The 17,955-nt window shown below is 41.5% G+C and overlaps 1 protein-coding gene across 2 annotated transcripts in view; it reads right to left on the reverse strand.

The window, feature by feature from the left end:
• The window catches only part of TRAF3 (TNF receptor associated factor 3), a 392,193-nt gene extending 375,016 nt beyond the window's left edge, over positions 1-17,177 (reverse strand). The window contains exon 1 of one of the 2 annotated variants that reach the window (XM_069207300.1): positions 16,909-17,177. The gene's annotated coding sequence lies outside the window, so the exon portion shown is untranslated. The remainder of the gene's footprint in view (positions 1-16,908) is intronic. The other variant, XM_069207301.1, reaches the window with a different exon arrangement.
• Positions 17,178-17,955: the final 778 nt, after the last annotated feature.

Below are 17,955 nucleotides of genomic sequence, written 5' to 3' on the forward strand. Positions count from 1 at the left end.
GGACCTCTGTCTCTGGCGGAAACATGGTTCCTGACGGGCTGACGGAGGTCTTGGTTGTAGTCAGCCAGGGCAGCGCTGAACTCATCACCACCTGGCTGATTACAACCTTGCTCTCTGCCAGCCTTTTCATGGCTGTTTCTTCACCATGAAAAGGCTGGCAGAGAACAAGTGCAGGGGGCCACAGGGGGGGCCTGCACTGCCCAGGCCCATGACATAGGAAGTGCAGGGGCCTCCCTGCCCAGCACCATTGGAATGCACACTGTCTGCATTTAGAGGGTACTGGTCGGCCCCCTCAGTGCAACGAGATAGCACCCAGCTCCTTTAATGGAGCAAAATGCTAACTCGTAGCACTGGGACTAATGGGAACACTCTATTGCAATCTTTCCGCTGAGAACATTGTAATAGGGCGAGGGGGGTGAGCACCACCGCCATGGCAGTGGCACCCTCCCCACGAGTATGTCGGTCCCACGCTGGGACCGCTAAAGTCATTATGAGGCCATTAGTCAATTATGTCTTGATCTCTATGTACCCCAAAGATCCGTAGAAACAGGACTACTACTGTTGGACCAAAAAACAGTGCACCTTATTGTTGATCACATAGTTTACAGACATCAGCATATACTAGTGCTTCTATACAGTAAGCACATGAGGACTCTGGACCCTCTGACCTAGGGATCATCTGAATTAATGTGGAAACACTCATGGTTCCTAGACTGGTGTATGCCACGACCAATATGTGTGTTGCATGATGCATCTCAATGCCCTATGCACATACACAACCATAATAGCATACTCCAGTCTTATAAATGTGTTTACTCTCTAATCCGTTTAGAGATAACGCTAAGACCTTAGTAAACAAACATGACTATTGTAATGTCTCTAATTAGGGTTCAATATTGATTAATTAGGATCACGCTACACAAATCATCGCCCTTGACCCAGCATACCCTTTTCTCTTCTAAACACCTTAGACATCATCTCACATTAGATTAACTTAAGGTGCAAGCAAAACTTGATTCAAATTGGCTGACATGCTAGACTCCTCAATGACAGCCATACTACAGGTGTTGATGCCGATCATGTCCACCTTGTACGACGTCACAAGTGATTTAGTGACCCAAGGCTCTGTGAAACTGTAACCCGGTGTAATACAAAAACATCATTAAGATCGGTGGGAGACTACAAAGTGCGAAGGACTGGATTTGAACAGTGAGGCAATCTTTAGTAGCAGCACAAATGATCTTTTCCGCACAACTAAGACAGCGAGTGAACACGCAAACACTTCTCTCATCTCTCTACAATCGATGCAGCAGGTGTGCCTGTCTCATGCCCATGTTTCCCATGGCGTTTCAAATGCAGCTACTTTAAGGAACTATTACACTTCTCACCCAACTTACTTCTGTCTTAGTGATCCATTTTGAAAGTCGTCCTAACAAGTGCTGGTACATGTGAAAGTAGTTCAAGTTAAAAAGGTGTTTTTATCACTAGTTGGCAACAACGCTGATTCGCACCCTTAAGGTTGGCACACATAGCATGATTTTCCAGTTAATCTGAATATATTGATGTTGTATATCTTTGTTTATATGTTTGCACTGTGTTACCCAAATGAGGACAGAACTACAATCTGTGGTAAGTATCAAGCTGTGCATGCATTTTCCTTGTACACAGCATCATGTTAGGCAAAGAGATTTAGCTTTATTTGAACCAGCACTCTGTCTGTCATGACGAATGCCCCAGAGAGTGACTAAGAATCTAGGCAGAAACATGATGACTTCATAATGAACACAAAGGGTCGTAATAACCCATTGTGTTCCTTACTTTTAATATTGTGTTAGGGACATCATACTAAAACTAACTACCAAAACTTCACTATTTTAAGCCCTTATAAACCCTCCTGTAGAAAAGTGACTGCAGCTACCTACAATAGCAACATGCCTAATTGCCTCAAGATTAACACACTGTTCGTATTATACCACAATTACATGCAACTTTGATAATAAATCATATCACATTGCTTGAATCAAGCATCCTTCTAAGGGAAAAGCTCATCAGGTAGATCTATGTGGTAGGTATAAATTGATACGTGTGCTTCGTCATTTTTAAAACATGGAGATATCTATATTTCTACACAGGACCACTAAAATTATTGTTGATTCAAACATAATGCGTTTACCTGAAATGAAGACATTGGCACTGCCATAACTTTCCTCAGTGAAAGTTGTATGATAAGGAGAACAGTTTTGTCAAATGATTAATCCAAAACATAAAATTCCCTGTGCTGATGTAGGTGAATGATTCTTAAAATGGTGTAGGTTTAAACTTTAATGTTAACTGTGTATTAAGGATTTTTTTAAAAGATGTTTGACACTGTTTAAACTTTAATAAACATAATGTTCAATCTCAACCACAAGACAATGGTCGCTCTGACATTGTTTGGCAAGATACCTGTTGTGTGTGGCAGGGTGTCTGCATGATGGTAATGCATATTACATGCAAGACCAGCCTGATTACATGTATAGATCACTACATTTAACATTAGAGAATCTGTGTGTACTTATAGGGCCTGGGAAAGCATATTAACTGTTTGAATAGTAACACTAACAAACGTGTACGAGATTGCCTTGCTTAAACTTTAGAAACTCCATGTTTGCTGACATCGTTCAAGCTACCAGAACGGAGAACGAAATCTGTCCACTTCTCTACTGCACATGTTGTAATCATACTTGCACATGTTGTAATCATACTATCAGGGGAAGATGACCCTGCAGAGATCTATCTTGGGAGGAAAAAGAAGGTAACATTAGCTTCCATAACTTTTTTATGCTTCTACAAAGGGGAATTGTTTGCACAGTTTTGTAGCAACGCAGGACTCAATCAAGACTGACTCCTTCCTCGTTCCATCAGACATTATTTCCGATAAAGGTATATAAAGTAGTATAAAGGACAGATGCAGCTGCAAGGCTAGACACATGGACCTGTTGCCGATGTGCAATGCTGAAGGGCTGAATTCTGACTGCTGACCAGATGACAGTATACGGTATATGGAGAAACTACAAAAGGATTGGGACTGTAATACCTCATGAATTAATACTGCCAATTAGTCTGACAGGCAGAAACCATTATAAACACACTAGGTAGGAAATACACTAATAGGAGAGAAATGTTTGATGAAATGTGATTGGGGTCTTTTTAACCTTTACCATACTTTGCCTTTTATCGGCTGAGCTGTTTATGAATATTGTGATCATTCTGATGCACGTTATGATGACAAGCACTGCATAATAAATAACTGAATAATTGCGAAATATCAATCTTTGTGTGGGTGGGTGTGAGTGTGGATTCAGTAGTATTGGGCAGGTCTCTATTATCACTTGTACAGAAGAGATTCTCTGGAAGAATTGTCTGATATCTAATACTCCGGTCTAACAAAGCATAGCATAGCAGAGGAGTGAGAGACACCTGCCAGTTTGCTTTTTCTTAAAAAATTGTACATTACCTTTTGGAGCTAAGAAGCTCTACCTGGTGTGATATCAGTAATAATGGAGTGAACACAATATAGCCTTTGAGCAAATGTGGAAGTGCCAGATGCAAGAGGCCATATATGAACTATGTGCATCAGCTGACACTATCAAAATGTCCCTAGCACTTTGAACACCACTAACAGCAGTCTATTTAGTTTTTCATATTTTCCACTTGCTCATGAAAAGATGGTTGATTGATGGGTGAGGAAAACAAAATATTGGCTAATCAGATCAGCAAACTATAGGTAAGGCAAATACATAGAGATTGATGGTTTGATCAATAAGTGAGTAATATTGTATTAATTCATACAAAGAACAACAACATAGTTCAGATTTAACTACAGGCACACTAAATGGATTCAGCAATTAAGAGACAAGTTACACACAGTAGGATAACTTAATACTTAATAAAGAAAATATGCACTGAAATGACTAGGCGTGGATGTACAACTATATGTGCAGGGTTTTCATCCTGCAAATACGATATATTGGTCACCCATGTAGTCTACTTTCCTTTGACAAGAACTTTGCATGGCGAGACCTCTGTTAGCAAGTATGAGTGGTATACGAACAAACCTGATAAGTGACAGACACTGAGTAGCCATGAGGTACAACATTTCAAAGGCTTCAGGAGGCTTCAGGAAAACTTCCAAAATGTGGTAATCACATCTCTTTTTGAGGTTCCTGCTTGCAACTCCAGCCTTGTGAAAATATGTAATTTTGGGCTAACAACTCACAATGGTGATATGCACAAGTGTTTGGAGTACAGACTCAACACTTGTGATGAGGCTCTATTGCCCCATTTTGCTCACAGCAGCACACACAAAGAAAAGAACCGGAGAGCAACAGTCTTTCTTACTGTTGTGAACTTGCGCTTCTAACTTGGAAACCTATTGTGGTGGAAACAGAAGGGGTATAATCCATCCACTAAAAGATACTTTTAGAAATGTTGCTCCTCACAATGCAGATGAACCGAAACAATGGTTTAAGTGTATCTAAATATAAAGTCATGTATAATACAGTACTGGTCAACTATGAATGGATCCAAAGTTCAATATTATTGTTATTAGTACTTGTATAACGCACAACCTACCATTATTATGGCACTGGAGTATCTTTGGCTTTTCGGGTGAACCGTTTGCCTTAAGTGTGCTATTTTAAGGTGATGTGTAGAGTAACATCCCTAAAGAAACTAGCAGCATTCTCTGGAGTAAACCCTCTTATTTAGAATATTATGAGGACACATACGGAAACTATTTGAAACTTAGTTGTCAATATGACTAACAAAAGCAGAAGAAATGTGTGGATGTATTAGGAATCTGGACAGTGTACTTCTAATCCTATTGCTCTTGCTCGCCTACCAATAAAATAACCTCACTATAGGGTAGTTGAAAATACAGACTTCCTTTTTTTCTGTAAAATACCTTACTGGCAGGACACTTTCTTTGTAACTCACATAGCCAGTATTTGACTCTCCTTAATGTAACTGTGATCTCACTGAGTTGTAGTCCTCCCCAATCCTACCTGAAATAACTCTTATGGACACCATGTTTGGATAAAGTGATGGTATTAGAGTCTGTCGGGCATCAGCTATCTTTGGCAAGATAAGGACCACCCAAGGGTCACTTGTTCCTCCTTCGTCAGGAACCCGCCCAAAGTGCAACCCACTGCAACTCTTGGTGAAAATCCCTGCAGCTGAAGCTAGCTAATTATTTAATTCAGGTCATTAGTTATATTTCAGTATGTAAACACAAAATCTGCAATACTTGTGACTGACACTGATAAAGCTTTTGAGCCAGTTAACAGGCAGATTCTTAATACTTTTCTTTTTCCTTTTCAGTTTATACAGTTTTTTTTAGAAATCTATATTCTGATGCCTCTTCTAGAATAGTAATAAATTCAAAATAGGATAATCATATTATTTCTTGGGGCACTCACCAGAACTGTCCAATGTCCCATAGTCTGTGTACATTTGGTATTGACACCTTGGCAATTTTGCTTCCTAATGGCAATTCTATTTTACTTCTTCTTTTTGGCACATCTAAATTAAAACTTTTCACCGACGTTATACTTTATTTGTCAGGAGCAAAATCCAAAATTAAAAAGGCCTTAGATAGAATGGTTTCACTGCCATAGGTGTCTATCAGATTAACAATAGCAAGTCATGGATTTTGCTATTTAATGCAACAGAATTAGATCTTTCACGCCATAGAAGGGGACAATATGCCTCTGTTGTCCAATCTGTTATTTAGGCATTTATGGTACTTCTAAATTTCGGATTTATTTAAGGTAAATTATTGGGCCACCTTTGAAGAAGGAATGCCAGCTTGTTGATCAATGGCAGAGATTGCCCTTGTCAATTATAGGCAGCGTCTAATTGCTCAAAATGTGAATACAACTATTTTTTCTATTATTTTTCCTAATGTGCCGATAAAGTTCAATAGAGGCTATTTCAAGAAAATTGAAACTGATCACAAAATTTATCTGGAGAAATCTCTGTCCCCGTTTACAGATACAGTTTACAGATAAATAAGAAACAGGAAGGACTAAATTTATATAATTTGAGAATTTATTACCAAGTCATACTTTCACATACTATTTCTCTGCGTTATAATGCAACATTTTATGATTATTTTTTCCTTAAACTAATGATCAAGGAAGTGGAGATTCAGCTTCCAGCCTTTTTAAAGATACTGAATCTTCCAAAAACATCCTGATATAAGCCTTTACATGCAATGGTATTCTGAAAAAAAGAGATCTATTTAGAATATAATATCCCAGAATCCTACTTCATTTATGACCCTGACTGGCTGTGTTAGTTTGGTCTACATCTGCCCAATAAAATAAATCATGAAGTGTAATGAAAATAAGTTTAAGGTAGCAGCTGATTTTTGTATCTAAACTTTCTTGGAAGGCTTGGAAACAGATCAATCAACATAGTATGGCAGGTACCACTAGGCTTTGGTTTAGTTTTCTAAAAAAAAAAAAAGTAACCAACTGCAATATCTCCTTTTCACAATGGTCCAAGAGCTCTCTGTTTGGACATAAACTTTGTAGAGCTGCTAAGCAGTGCCCTAGGTGTCAATCAGATTCAATGACTACGTGATTTTTTTACCTGTCCTTTATTGACAAACATATACAAGATCTTGGCTATCTATAAAGCTACTGCCTGATTTCTATAGTGCTTTTGTTTTACTCGGCTACTCTAACAATAATAGGGCTCTGTGCAAGTTGGAACAAAAAATAACTCTTATCTTGATTTCTACTGCACTGTCTATAATATTACAGGTTTGGAAAATGCCACAAGTTCCTTTTTAAATATTGATGGTGTTTTTTTGTATTGTAACATATTGTATTCATGTAATTGTAGCGACTGGAGAAGGCTCAGTATTTGTAATTTCTCTTTAATCTTTGATGTATTATTCTGCTCTTTTGACACTGCGTAATAAAAAAAAAAGAAAATCCCTGCAGCTGATCTACCTCCCTTAAAGGTGAACAGCTTGAACATGACGTCCACCCAGGTCTCCTCACTTTCTAATGATATATTCCTGCTGCCATGATTTGATTTCAAGTTTCAGAGAAAAAACATGTTATGGGGTTCTTGACTTCCAGGTCGATCCCTCATTTGCCCATCGCTTAGCAAAAGGGACCACTATATTATTTTCACCTTAGTGACTGCTGTATCTGCTTCTTAAGCCACCACTGTCTTGATCACATGATTAGCTGTCTGTCAACCAGGTGAAATACTTTCCAAGTTCATCTGCTCTGACATCCATACAACAGCTAAGGGCCGACAACCAAACAATCCTACTTCTTTGATGTCTTGTCTGAAAAAACCTGACAACTCTGAAGGAGAGATAGGTGTACACTTATGCCAACCTATGCACATCAACCAAAAGGTCCATGGCAGTCAGATGTGCACTTGTGGCACACAGTGTATTTAACTCGGTCATTTGATAAGTCTATGGTGTAGGAGGCTGGCCTGGTTTGTAGTGGTACCAAGGGGTACTTACACTCTGCACCAGGTCCAGTTATCCCTTATTAGTGTAGAAGAGGTGTCTAGCAGCTTAGGCTGATTGAAAAGGGTAGCTTATCAGAGCAGCTTAGGCTGAACTAGGAGACATGCAAAGCTCCCACTATACCACTGGTGTCATATGCACAATATCATAAGAAAACACAATACACAGATATACTAAAAATAAAGGTACTTTATTTTTATGACAATATGCCAAAGTATCTCAGTGAGTACCCTCAGTATGAGGATAGCAAATATACACAAGATATATGTACACAATACCAAAAATATGCAGTAATAGCAATAGAAAGCAATGCAAGCAATGTACAGTCACAATAGATTGCAATGAGAGCACATAGGTATAGGGGCAACACAAACCATATACTCCAAAAGTGGAATGCGAATCACAAATGGACCCCAAACCTATGTGAGCTTGTAGAGGGTCGCTGGGACTGTAAGAAAACAGTGAGGGTTAGAAAAATAGCCCACCCCAAGACCCTGAAAAGTAGGTGTAAAGTGCACCTAAGTTCCCCAAAGACCACAGGAGTCGTGATAGGGGAATTCTGCAAGGAAGACCAACACCAGCAATGCAACAACGATGGATTTCCGGACGAGAGTACCTGTGGAACAAGGGGACCAAGTCCAAGAGTCGCGACAAAGTCGAGATTGGGCAGATGCCCAGGAAATGCCAGCTGAGGGTGCAAAGAAGCTGCCACCGGATGGTAGAAGCTGTGGATTCTGCAAGAACGAAGAGGACTAGGAACTTCCCCTTTGGAGGATGGATGTCCCACGTCGTGAAGAAGCTTGCAGAGGTGTTCCCACGCAGAAAGACCGCAAACAAGCCTTGCTAGCTGCAAGGGTCGCGGTTAGGGTTTTTGGATGCTGCTGTGGCCCAGGAGGGACCAGGATGTCGCCAATTGCATGAGGAGACAGAGGGGGCGCCCAGCAAGACAAGGAGCCCTCACAGAAGCAGGCAGCACCCGCAGAAGTGCCAGAACAGGCACTACGAAGAGGAGTGAACCGGAGCTCACCCGAAGTCACAAAAGATGATCCCACGACGCCGGAGGACAACTCAGGAGGTTGTGCACTGCAGGTTAGAGTGTCGGGGACCCAGGCTTGGCTGTGCACAAAGGAAATCCTGGAAGAGTGCACAGGAGCCGGAGCAGCTGCAAATCACGCGGTACCCAGCAATGCAGTCTAGCGTGGTGAGGCAAGGACTTAACTCCACCAAACTTGGACTGAAGAGTCACAGGACTGTGGGAGTCAATTGGACAGAGTTGCGGAGTTCCAGGGACCACGCTCGTCGTGCTGAGAGGGGACCCAGAGGACCGGTGATGCAGTCTTTTGTTGCCTGCGGTTGCAGGGGGAAGATTCCGTCGACCCACGGGAGATTTCTTCGGAGCTTCTAGTGCAGAGAGGAGGCAGACTACCCCCACAGCATGCACCACCAGGAAAACAGTCGAGAAGGCGGCCGGATCAGCGATACAAGGTTGCAGTAGTCGTCTTTGCTACTTTGTTGCGGTTTTGCAGGCGTCCAGAGCAGTCAGCGGTTGATTCCTTGGCAGAAGGTGAAGAGAGAGATGCAGAGGAACTCTGATGAGCTCTTGCATTCGTTATCTAAAGAATTCCCCAAAGCAGAGACCCTAAATAGCCAGAAAAGGAGGTTTGGCTACCTAGGAAGGAGGATAGGCTAGCAACACAGGTAAGAGCCTATCAGAAGGAGTCTCTGACGTCACCTGCTGGCATTGGCCACTCAGAGCAGTCCAGTGTGCCAGCAGCACCTCTGTTTCCAAGATGGCAGAGGTCTGGAGCACACTGAAGGAGCTCTGGGCACCTCCCCTGGGAGATGCAGGTCAGGGGAGTGGTCACTCCCCTTTCCTTTGTCCAGTTTTGCGCCAGAGCAGGGCTGGGGGATCCCTGAACCGGTGTAGACTGGCTTATGCAGAGATGGGCACCATCTGTGCCCATCAAAGCATTTCCAGAGGCTGGGGGAGGCTACTCCTCCCCAGCCCTGACACCTTTTTCCAAAGGGAGAGGGTGTAACACCCTCTCTCTGAGGAAGTCCTTTGTTCTGCCTTCCTGGGCCAAGCCTGGCTGGACCCCAGGAGGGCAGAAACCTGTCTGAGGGGTTGGCAGCAGCAGCAGCTGCAGTGAAACCCCAGGAAAGGTAGTTTGGCAGTACCCGGGTCTGTGCTAGAGACTCGGGGGATCATGGAATTGTCTCCCCAATGCCAGAATGGCATTGGGGTGACAATTCCATGATCTTTAGACATGTTACATGGCCATGTTCAGAGTTACCATTGTGACGCTATACATAGGTAGTGACCTATGTATAGTGCACGCGTGTAATGGTGTCCCCGCACTCACAAAGTCCGGGGAATTTGCCCTGAACAATGTGGGGGCACCTTGGCTAGTGCCAGGGTGCCCACACACTAAGTAACTTAGCACCCAACCTTTACCAGGTAAAGGTTAGACATATAGGTGACTTACAAGTTACTTAAGTGCAGTGGTAAATGGCTGTGAAATAACGTGACGTTATTTCACTCAGGCTGCAGTGGCAGGCCTGTGTAAGAATTGTCAGAGCTCCCTATGGGTGGCAAAAGAAATGCTGCAGCCCATAAGGATCTCCTGGAACCCCAATACCCTGGGTACCTCAGTACCATATACTAGGGAATTATAAGGGTGTTCCAGTATGCCAATGTGAATTGGTGAAATTGGTCACTAGCCTGTTAGTGACAATTTGGAAAGCAAAGAGAGAGCATAACCACTGAGGTTCTGGTTAGCAGAGCCTCAGTGAGACAGTTAGTCATCACACAGGGAACACATACAGGGCACACTTATGAGCACTGGGGCCCTGGCTGGCAGGGTCCCAGTGACACATACAACTAAAACAACATATATACAGTGAAATATGGGGGTAACATGCCAGGCAAGAAGGTGCTTTCCTACATATGGTAATACTGGTGAGTGCTTGAAAACAAATTGAGAACTTTGTTGAAGCTTTTGAGACTAACAGATAGACCAGAACCATAAAACCCAAGACCAATTCCAAATACACATTGTAGGATTATACTTTTATTTTTCTACATTCAGGGTAGCAATAGCAAGCTCTTCCAGTTACCGTGGATTATGGAAGGAAATTACTGGAATACAGCTTCTTCTTACCGAACTCCTAAAGAACAAATGTATATTTCTTTGTTATTCAGGAACAGGCAGGTACTTGAGTGGAATCTCAGCTTTTCTGCTTCTAGAAAACAAAACATGTGCTGACTCACCTCTCCCTTTTTCTAATGCTTGTGGATGGGTGCCTGCCCAGCCTTCGTTTCACTACACTCTGTATGTTTTGCATACTTGCAATGACAGGAACAGATCTCAGTTTTGCTTCAAAGAAATTTACGGTGATGTTCTGCACTTCAGGCAGTGGAGCAGCAATTGCTTGTGGCCTTTATAAGGCAAACGCACATTCTTTGATGGTACTTTGGGTATGTTTTATGGTAAATATAACTGCAGTAGTGTCAGGGGCATTCAAAGGGTTTACGACCAATGGTGAATGTAACCCAGGAAATTCATAGAAGACATGTTCACAAGCCCTCTATTTGTATGCATCGATGAGAGAGCTGTTGCTGCCAGACTGCTTGTTGAGAGTAGATCGAACAAGGAGGCTGAGAGAACTTGTGGGAAATCACATAAACACCCACTGTTAAATGCAGCAACCAGCACTGCATTGAGTTCAGCACAGTTGTCTGTATTGTGAAATTACCGAGATTAATTTTCTGATAACTGCCAGGTTTTGGGTATGATTAGTGTACCCAGCCCTAGAAAGAAACTTTTAGATCATATTTAAAAACGATTTAATCAAGTGACTTGATTCACATTACCTTTTTAGCCATAATCCAAATCTAAAAAGATTTATTAAATTAGATATTGAGTTAAAACGCTTGACAGATTGCAACATACTACGTATTCGGAATCTTCAATAATCTTGGTGAATGAGGAGATGTAGAATGGAGAACATACAGACACTAACAAAACCCCCACATCTGGGCTCCTTCCCCTGAAAGCCATTACACAACAGAAAACATGGATGCAAATATATTGGCAAACACCCTTGTTGCTAATCTACGAGCTGTTTTACTTTTCTAAGCACATCAGCTGGGAATCTGACTTCCAAACCTTGGAAGAGAAAAGAGTTGAATTTGAAATTATCAATAGAGGACAATAATCACTTTTCCAATTACTAATTTCATTGGAAGCCCTTTCTTGGACCATTAAAACCGCTTAGCGGGAGGATTTAATTAGCAAATAGCACTAGATACATGGGTCTCTGTATTTAAAATAAATGGAAAGAATAAATAATCCACCAACTACCCATTTCAATGCTGACTTCTGGGTAAAACAAATCAAGTTCATTTATAAATATTATTCTGTTGCTTATGCTGGACTCTGATCACAATCCATAAAAACAACACTTCATCCTTCATTATGTCAAGAGAGGTAGAGACTATAATGAAGGTTCCGATAAATTGTTCATCGGGTCAAGCAAACTCTTCAAAGATTATGAAGCTTCGTATTTACCCACATGATTAAAACTTTAGTAGAAAATTTCATAAGTGGTGATTTTTTTTTTCTGCCAAGTCAAACAGTGCGAGGCAAGTCACTTATGGTGGCAGGGCCTAATTCAGGGAAGCTTGTAAGTAATTTAAAATAATAGCAAATTATTAAATGCATTTTCAGAGAATTTCGTAAGCCTTTCATGTATATTTGGATTATAACTATATGACCACTTCTCCACATTAGGCTGCTTGAAAGCTACTCTTGCTTAGGCCTTACAAGAATAGAAATCCGCTTGATAGATGGTCAATCTAGTCAAGCACAACTTGCTGAAGAAACGAAAACAGAAGACCTAACACACCACCAAAGTGACCACAATAATAAGCATTTGTTGAAGTGTTGGGATCTCATCATGTGAAACCCCTACAAATTGTTACCAAATTCTACAGGTTTGAATTTAAAAAATACTGCCATTATGCCAACTGAAAATGTTGTGGCTTTTGTGGTTGTTGCTCTTCACAAAAAGAAAAATCAGTACAGTTTTTATGTTACTATCAAAACCTATTAAAAAGCTTACCAATAATTCCCTAGCTAGATAATGAGCATGCTAGCTAAAAATGCATTTTTTCAGACAAAGCAGGTTTGCTGGTTTGAATGCTATGTAACAGATGTGGAGGAATTTGCAATTTCATATGCAAATTTCATATGCTTTGCTAAATATCACAAACCCTTTCTAACCCCTAAAGACTTTGGGAAGGGCCTATTGGTCCCTCTCCTCCAAACCAAGATGGAGGATTTTGCAAGGAGGGGGTCACTTCAGCTCTGGACACCTTAGGGGTGGTCCCAGCTGGAGTGGTCACTCCTCCTTGTTTTTCCTAAGTTCCTGCTGGACCTGTGCCAAATGTGGGCCTTGGTCCAGGGTGGGCATCTCCACTAGCTGGCGTGCCCTAAAGCACTGTAACAGGAGGCCTAAGCCTTTGAGGCTCACCACCAAGTGATGCAGTTCCTGCAGGGAGAAGGTGTGACGCACCTCCACCCAGAGCAGGCTTTGTTCCTGACCCCAGGGAACACAAAGGCTCTCACCTCATAGGGTCAGAACATTTCGGTTAGTGGCAGGCAGGCTGGCACAGACTGGTCAGCCTCATACTAAAGGATTGGGTAAAATACAGGGAGCATCTCTAAGATGCCCTCTGATTGTGTGCATTTTACAATAAATCCAACCCTGGCATCAGTGCGGGTTTATTGTGCTGAGATATTTGATACCAAACTTCCCGTCTTCAGTGAAGCCATCATGGAGCTGTGGAGTTTGTAATGACAAACTCCCAGCCCATGTAGTTAATGGTCACACTGAACTTACAATGTCTAAGAATGGACTTAGACACTGTAGGGGCATATTGCTCATGCAGCAATGCCCTCACCTCAGGTATAGTGCACCCTGCCTTAGGGCTGTAAGGAATGCTAGAGGGTTGACTTACCTATGCTGCAGCCAGTGGTTTGTGGGGAGGGCACCCTGGAAGGGGTGCCATGTTGACTTTACCTTTTTCTCCTCACACCCACACACAATCTGCAAAGGCGGTGTGCATGTGTCTGGTGAGGGGTCCCTTAGAGTGGCACAATACATGCTGCAGCCCTCCCTGGCCACAGAGCCCTTGGTAACGGTAGTACCTTTTACAAGGGAACTAGCTGTGTGCCAGTGGTGTGCCAACTGTGGAAACAATAGTACAGTTTAGGGACGAACACTGGTGCTGGGGCCTGGTGAGCAGGATCACAGCACACTCCATCAAGTTAGCATCAATACCAGGCAAAAAGTGTGTGTGTATGTTGGGGGGGGTTTACCCATGCCAAACGGGGCACTTTCCTACACCTTTGAACCTTAATCGAGAAGTCACCCTGTAACGGAGAGCTTATTCGTCAAAAGCTCTTTCTAGTTGTGCTTGTCCCATTTTCAGTATGCGACTACAGATCCCATCATGTTGTGTGTTGTTGGCTAATTTAACAAACAAAAAAAGCAATGTCTGGAGAGGACCCAGATAATATGTGATGAGATGGCAGCTAGGAATACATTCCCTATTATAGAGCAAACCAAAAGTGGTCATACAAAACGCACTGTGAAAGCAGGATAAAGGAAAAAAAATGGATGTAAATGAGTAGGAGAAAATGACCATTTATGTCCAAAAAATATATGGCCCATCTCCTAAAAATGGAAACAGTGGCCAGGAATCCTATTACCAATGCCTGCACATGTCATAATTGCAGTACTAAGACATATGCACACATTAAAAAAACTTCAATCGTAAAGGGTCAAGTTTCATACATTGTACACCAAGATAGTCCTCTGAGTGTATGAAATATTTGCAAATCATTTTTCTGATTAATAAAACGCTGTTTCAGAATAAAAATCAATCTACAATTATGAAAAGTCAAGCCATTTCTCTTTTCAGATGATTTGCTCAAAATTTTCAAGCAGACTAGCACACCTGTTGGGAGTGTAAAAATGAGTGATCTCAGCTCTATCAATAAAAGTTCATAAAAAATAAATATATTGGCAGCCTGTTAATATTTTTAAGCTGAGAGAGGCCACTAATTTAGCCACCTTTAAGCAAATCTAATTAAGCTACTGGTGCTGTTTCAACTCCTTTCCTTCTAAACCAATAGGATGCGTAGTGCATGCAAATTAGTGTTTCTTCAAAATGCAACATTCAAAAAAATAAATATAATGCAAATATGAACAAACTTACGCTTCAGACAATCACTCTAATATCATCAAGGCCTTTGAAATAGTCTTTAAAACCTATTTGCTGCTGGTTTGAATGCAATGGCAAGGAAATGTTGTTATTTAAAGATATCATACAGTTAACTTTCACAACTGATAACAACACTAAAGATGCATGAGCTTATCCAAAACAAGAGTTGCAAGTCTAAAATGGATAACGCCTCTAAAGTGAATTTTAACTTCTCAACTGCGTCCCTCTGTAAGGTTCTGAACATATCTAATAGGTAGACACTGCAACAGTATGTATGTACACCTTTCAAAACCTGTTTAGGGGGCAAAGTGGGTCCCACTGAGCAAGGTTGTCCATTTTCATCCCAAGACTATTAGTTATCATTTTAGTGGGACCCCCAGTGAATGTTGTAAGGTGGTGCCATTGTTTACGTTACGCAGCTAAATCTGCTTGTTATTCAAAGGCATATTCAAACATGATAGAATTATTGATTGATCCAGTTACTTCACATACAATTCCCAGCTTTAAGGGGCCATCGAGTGAATGATACTTCGGTAGATTTCAAAACTCCCGCAGACGTCAAACAATCCAACATTCGTAAATGCCTATTGTTGGTGATTGTCAGAAATGCACGATTGGGTAAAGATAACTTTTTTTTCTTTTCACCAGAGGGACCCTTTAAAGGATTCACATGTGTTTTATTGAATTCACCATGGCCAGGCAAGGTTACCAAAAAAGTCCTTGAGCTTAACGTCATGAAGCTGAAGAATGTAACACTAAATGTGCTCCAATGAGGTATCTGATAAATAAATTAGGCCACACACCCCTATTTATATATTCATTCATCAGATGGAAAATATCTCTGAAGGGAGGAATTTAAGCTCATCACCGCAGGTAAAACACCCGGATAACTACTGGTGTAATTAGTTCCGACTCGATCTATGGTTTTATAAATCTACGTATTTAAAACTAATCTAAAAACCAAGCTATTCTGAATTACTTCAGAAAACGCATTCTAAGACACGCATTTACAGACAAATTTCCTTACAGATGTCCTTAGTAATAATAACCTCCAACGAATGGATAATTTGGGTTGTATGGAATGTAGTGACAGAGTAAAGCAGATCTTACTCTGCATTTTAGTAAAATAAACCATTTAGACACTAGCTCATTTTGCGAAAAGGGTGTATATTGTGTTAAACACTCACTTTATAGACTGCAGTTCACTAGCATCCCCTATGTACATGTATATTTCAGTGACAGTTTCCTGTGGAATGTTAATCAACTGTAGTGCGTGCTGCTTAAAGCAGCGATCTAAAATCGAAATACGTTTTACATGCAAAGAGTCTTGTAGCCCACTGCAGATGTAAAATTATGAGTCACTCTGTTTCATCTGCAACAGGTTTGAAAGAATGACTCGGTACAGACATTTAACAATGCAGAGGAAATACGAGTTATACGAGAGGAAAGTGGGCCCCTACTGTCATTCATCTCTGAAGGCGTAGCATGGAACCCGGGTGGTGTAGTGATGAAGAAGAATATAATCAAGAGACCGAGGGAGTCAGAGGATGAAGAGAAAAAGCGATGTTTCAAGAAGTGTGAAAGCAACTGATGAAGGGAAAGAAGGAGCTTTTAAACTAGATTACAGCAATGCTCAGAAGCAATTCAGTGGTTCACGAGGTCCTTCAAAAATATTATTTTGTTTTAACTAGTTTCAGGAGGGGAGCATCAATATAAAGTGAAAGGCATAGACTAATTTCTCACGAAATGTATTGTGGCCCGTTTGAATGTAGGGGGGAAATGCAGACAAAATCACTCTAAAAATCCACGTTTGCAAACCAAAGACGGACAGGTGGGGTGGTGATGCATACTGTTAAAAAAGTATTTTTACGGGTGGGGAAAATCAGTAGGTCCACTCGCTGCAGTACAGAGTCTAACAGAGACACTGTCCCTTTAAACACTCGACCCGCCCACCCCACGTTGAAGCGACCAGAAATTTGGCGATTTCAGTCATAAATTTGAAATAAACAGGCAGCGTTTGTTGGGTCCCAACAGGGATGGAGGGAGGCAGACTGCCCTCGGAGCAATGAGTACTTACAGAGCAGGGAGAGCAGGCAGCCTGGTCCGTTGAATGCAGGGTTTTTCCACAGCCGTTCTCAAACCGATGGGGCTCGTGCAAGCAGCGACTTGTGACCGAAGTTAAATAAAAAGACATGTATTTCCAGCCTTACCCACGACTGATAACGAAAGCTTGTTAGAGTCACCGGTGCCATTGAGCCTGGAAGACAAGCGAGTTGCAAGGGCTCCAGAAAAAGTCCCTCCCCCACCCAGTATGAACTCTGTTCAGGCTTTTGCCAAGCACGCTCTGCGTTTTTTTTTTCAAACTGGAAAGTCCCTTCTGAATTGCAATGCCGTAATTCACACACACACTCTTACACACGCACAGGCGGAGAGCGGCACTTCCTCTCTGTGTCCTGGAAATCCCCGGCCTATCCCTTTGAGAGAAGAGCCTGACAGACAGGCCCATGACACCTGATGCAGCTAAAAGGGGAGGGGGGGCTTTTTTTTTTTTAGGGGGGGGGTGAGGTGGGTAAACAAAAAGGGAAAAAAGGCGCCTTTAAATAAATTATTTTTGTGCGACCTTTCTTTTTTAAGAACGAGTGGAACATGACGAATGAAATCCGTATTGGTATTTTTTCACTTAATTTTAAAATGGCCTTGCGGCCAAGAAAAGACGACCGCGTTCTTATAATAAAAGCTAAGTTATTTTATTTGTTCTCAGAGTGCCCTATGTACTATATTAGATGTGTCAAGTTTGTAACAGTCCCTATTTCTCGAACTTGTCAACTTGGAAAAAGCTAGTTTCTACAAATACTTACGGTAGATTTTAATAATTTGAAACACAGGAGTAAACATACCTTTACTTATTGAACATTTGAAGAAGCACTTGTATTAGAAGTGTGTATGATAATAGAGTGCAAACGTGTGAGACCAGGCCTCACAAAATGTTAAAAGTTTCCAAAAATTCTGGATTATTTCCTGACAATCACGAAAGGTTGGAATCATCTCAAAGTAAATATATGATTGAGGGAACACCTATACCTACAGACAGGCACTCTGCTCCCAAACTTAACTTTTTTAAAAT

Source organism: Pleurodeles waltl, chromosome 9 (assembly GCF_031143425.1).
Source record: "Pleurodeles waltl isolate 20211129_DDA chromosome 9, aPleWal1.hap1.20221129, whole genome shotgun sequence".
NCBI classification, from domain to species: Eukaryota; Metazoa; Chordata; class Amphibia; order Caudata; family Salamandridae; genus Pleurodeles; species Pleurodeles waltl.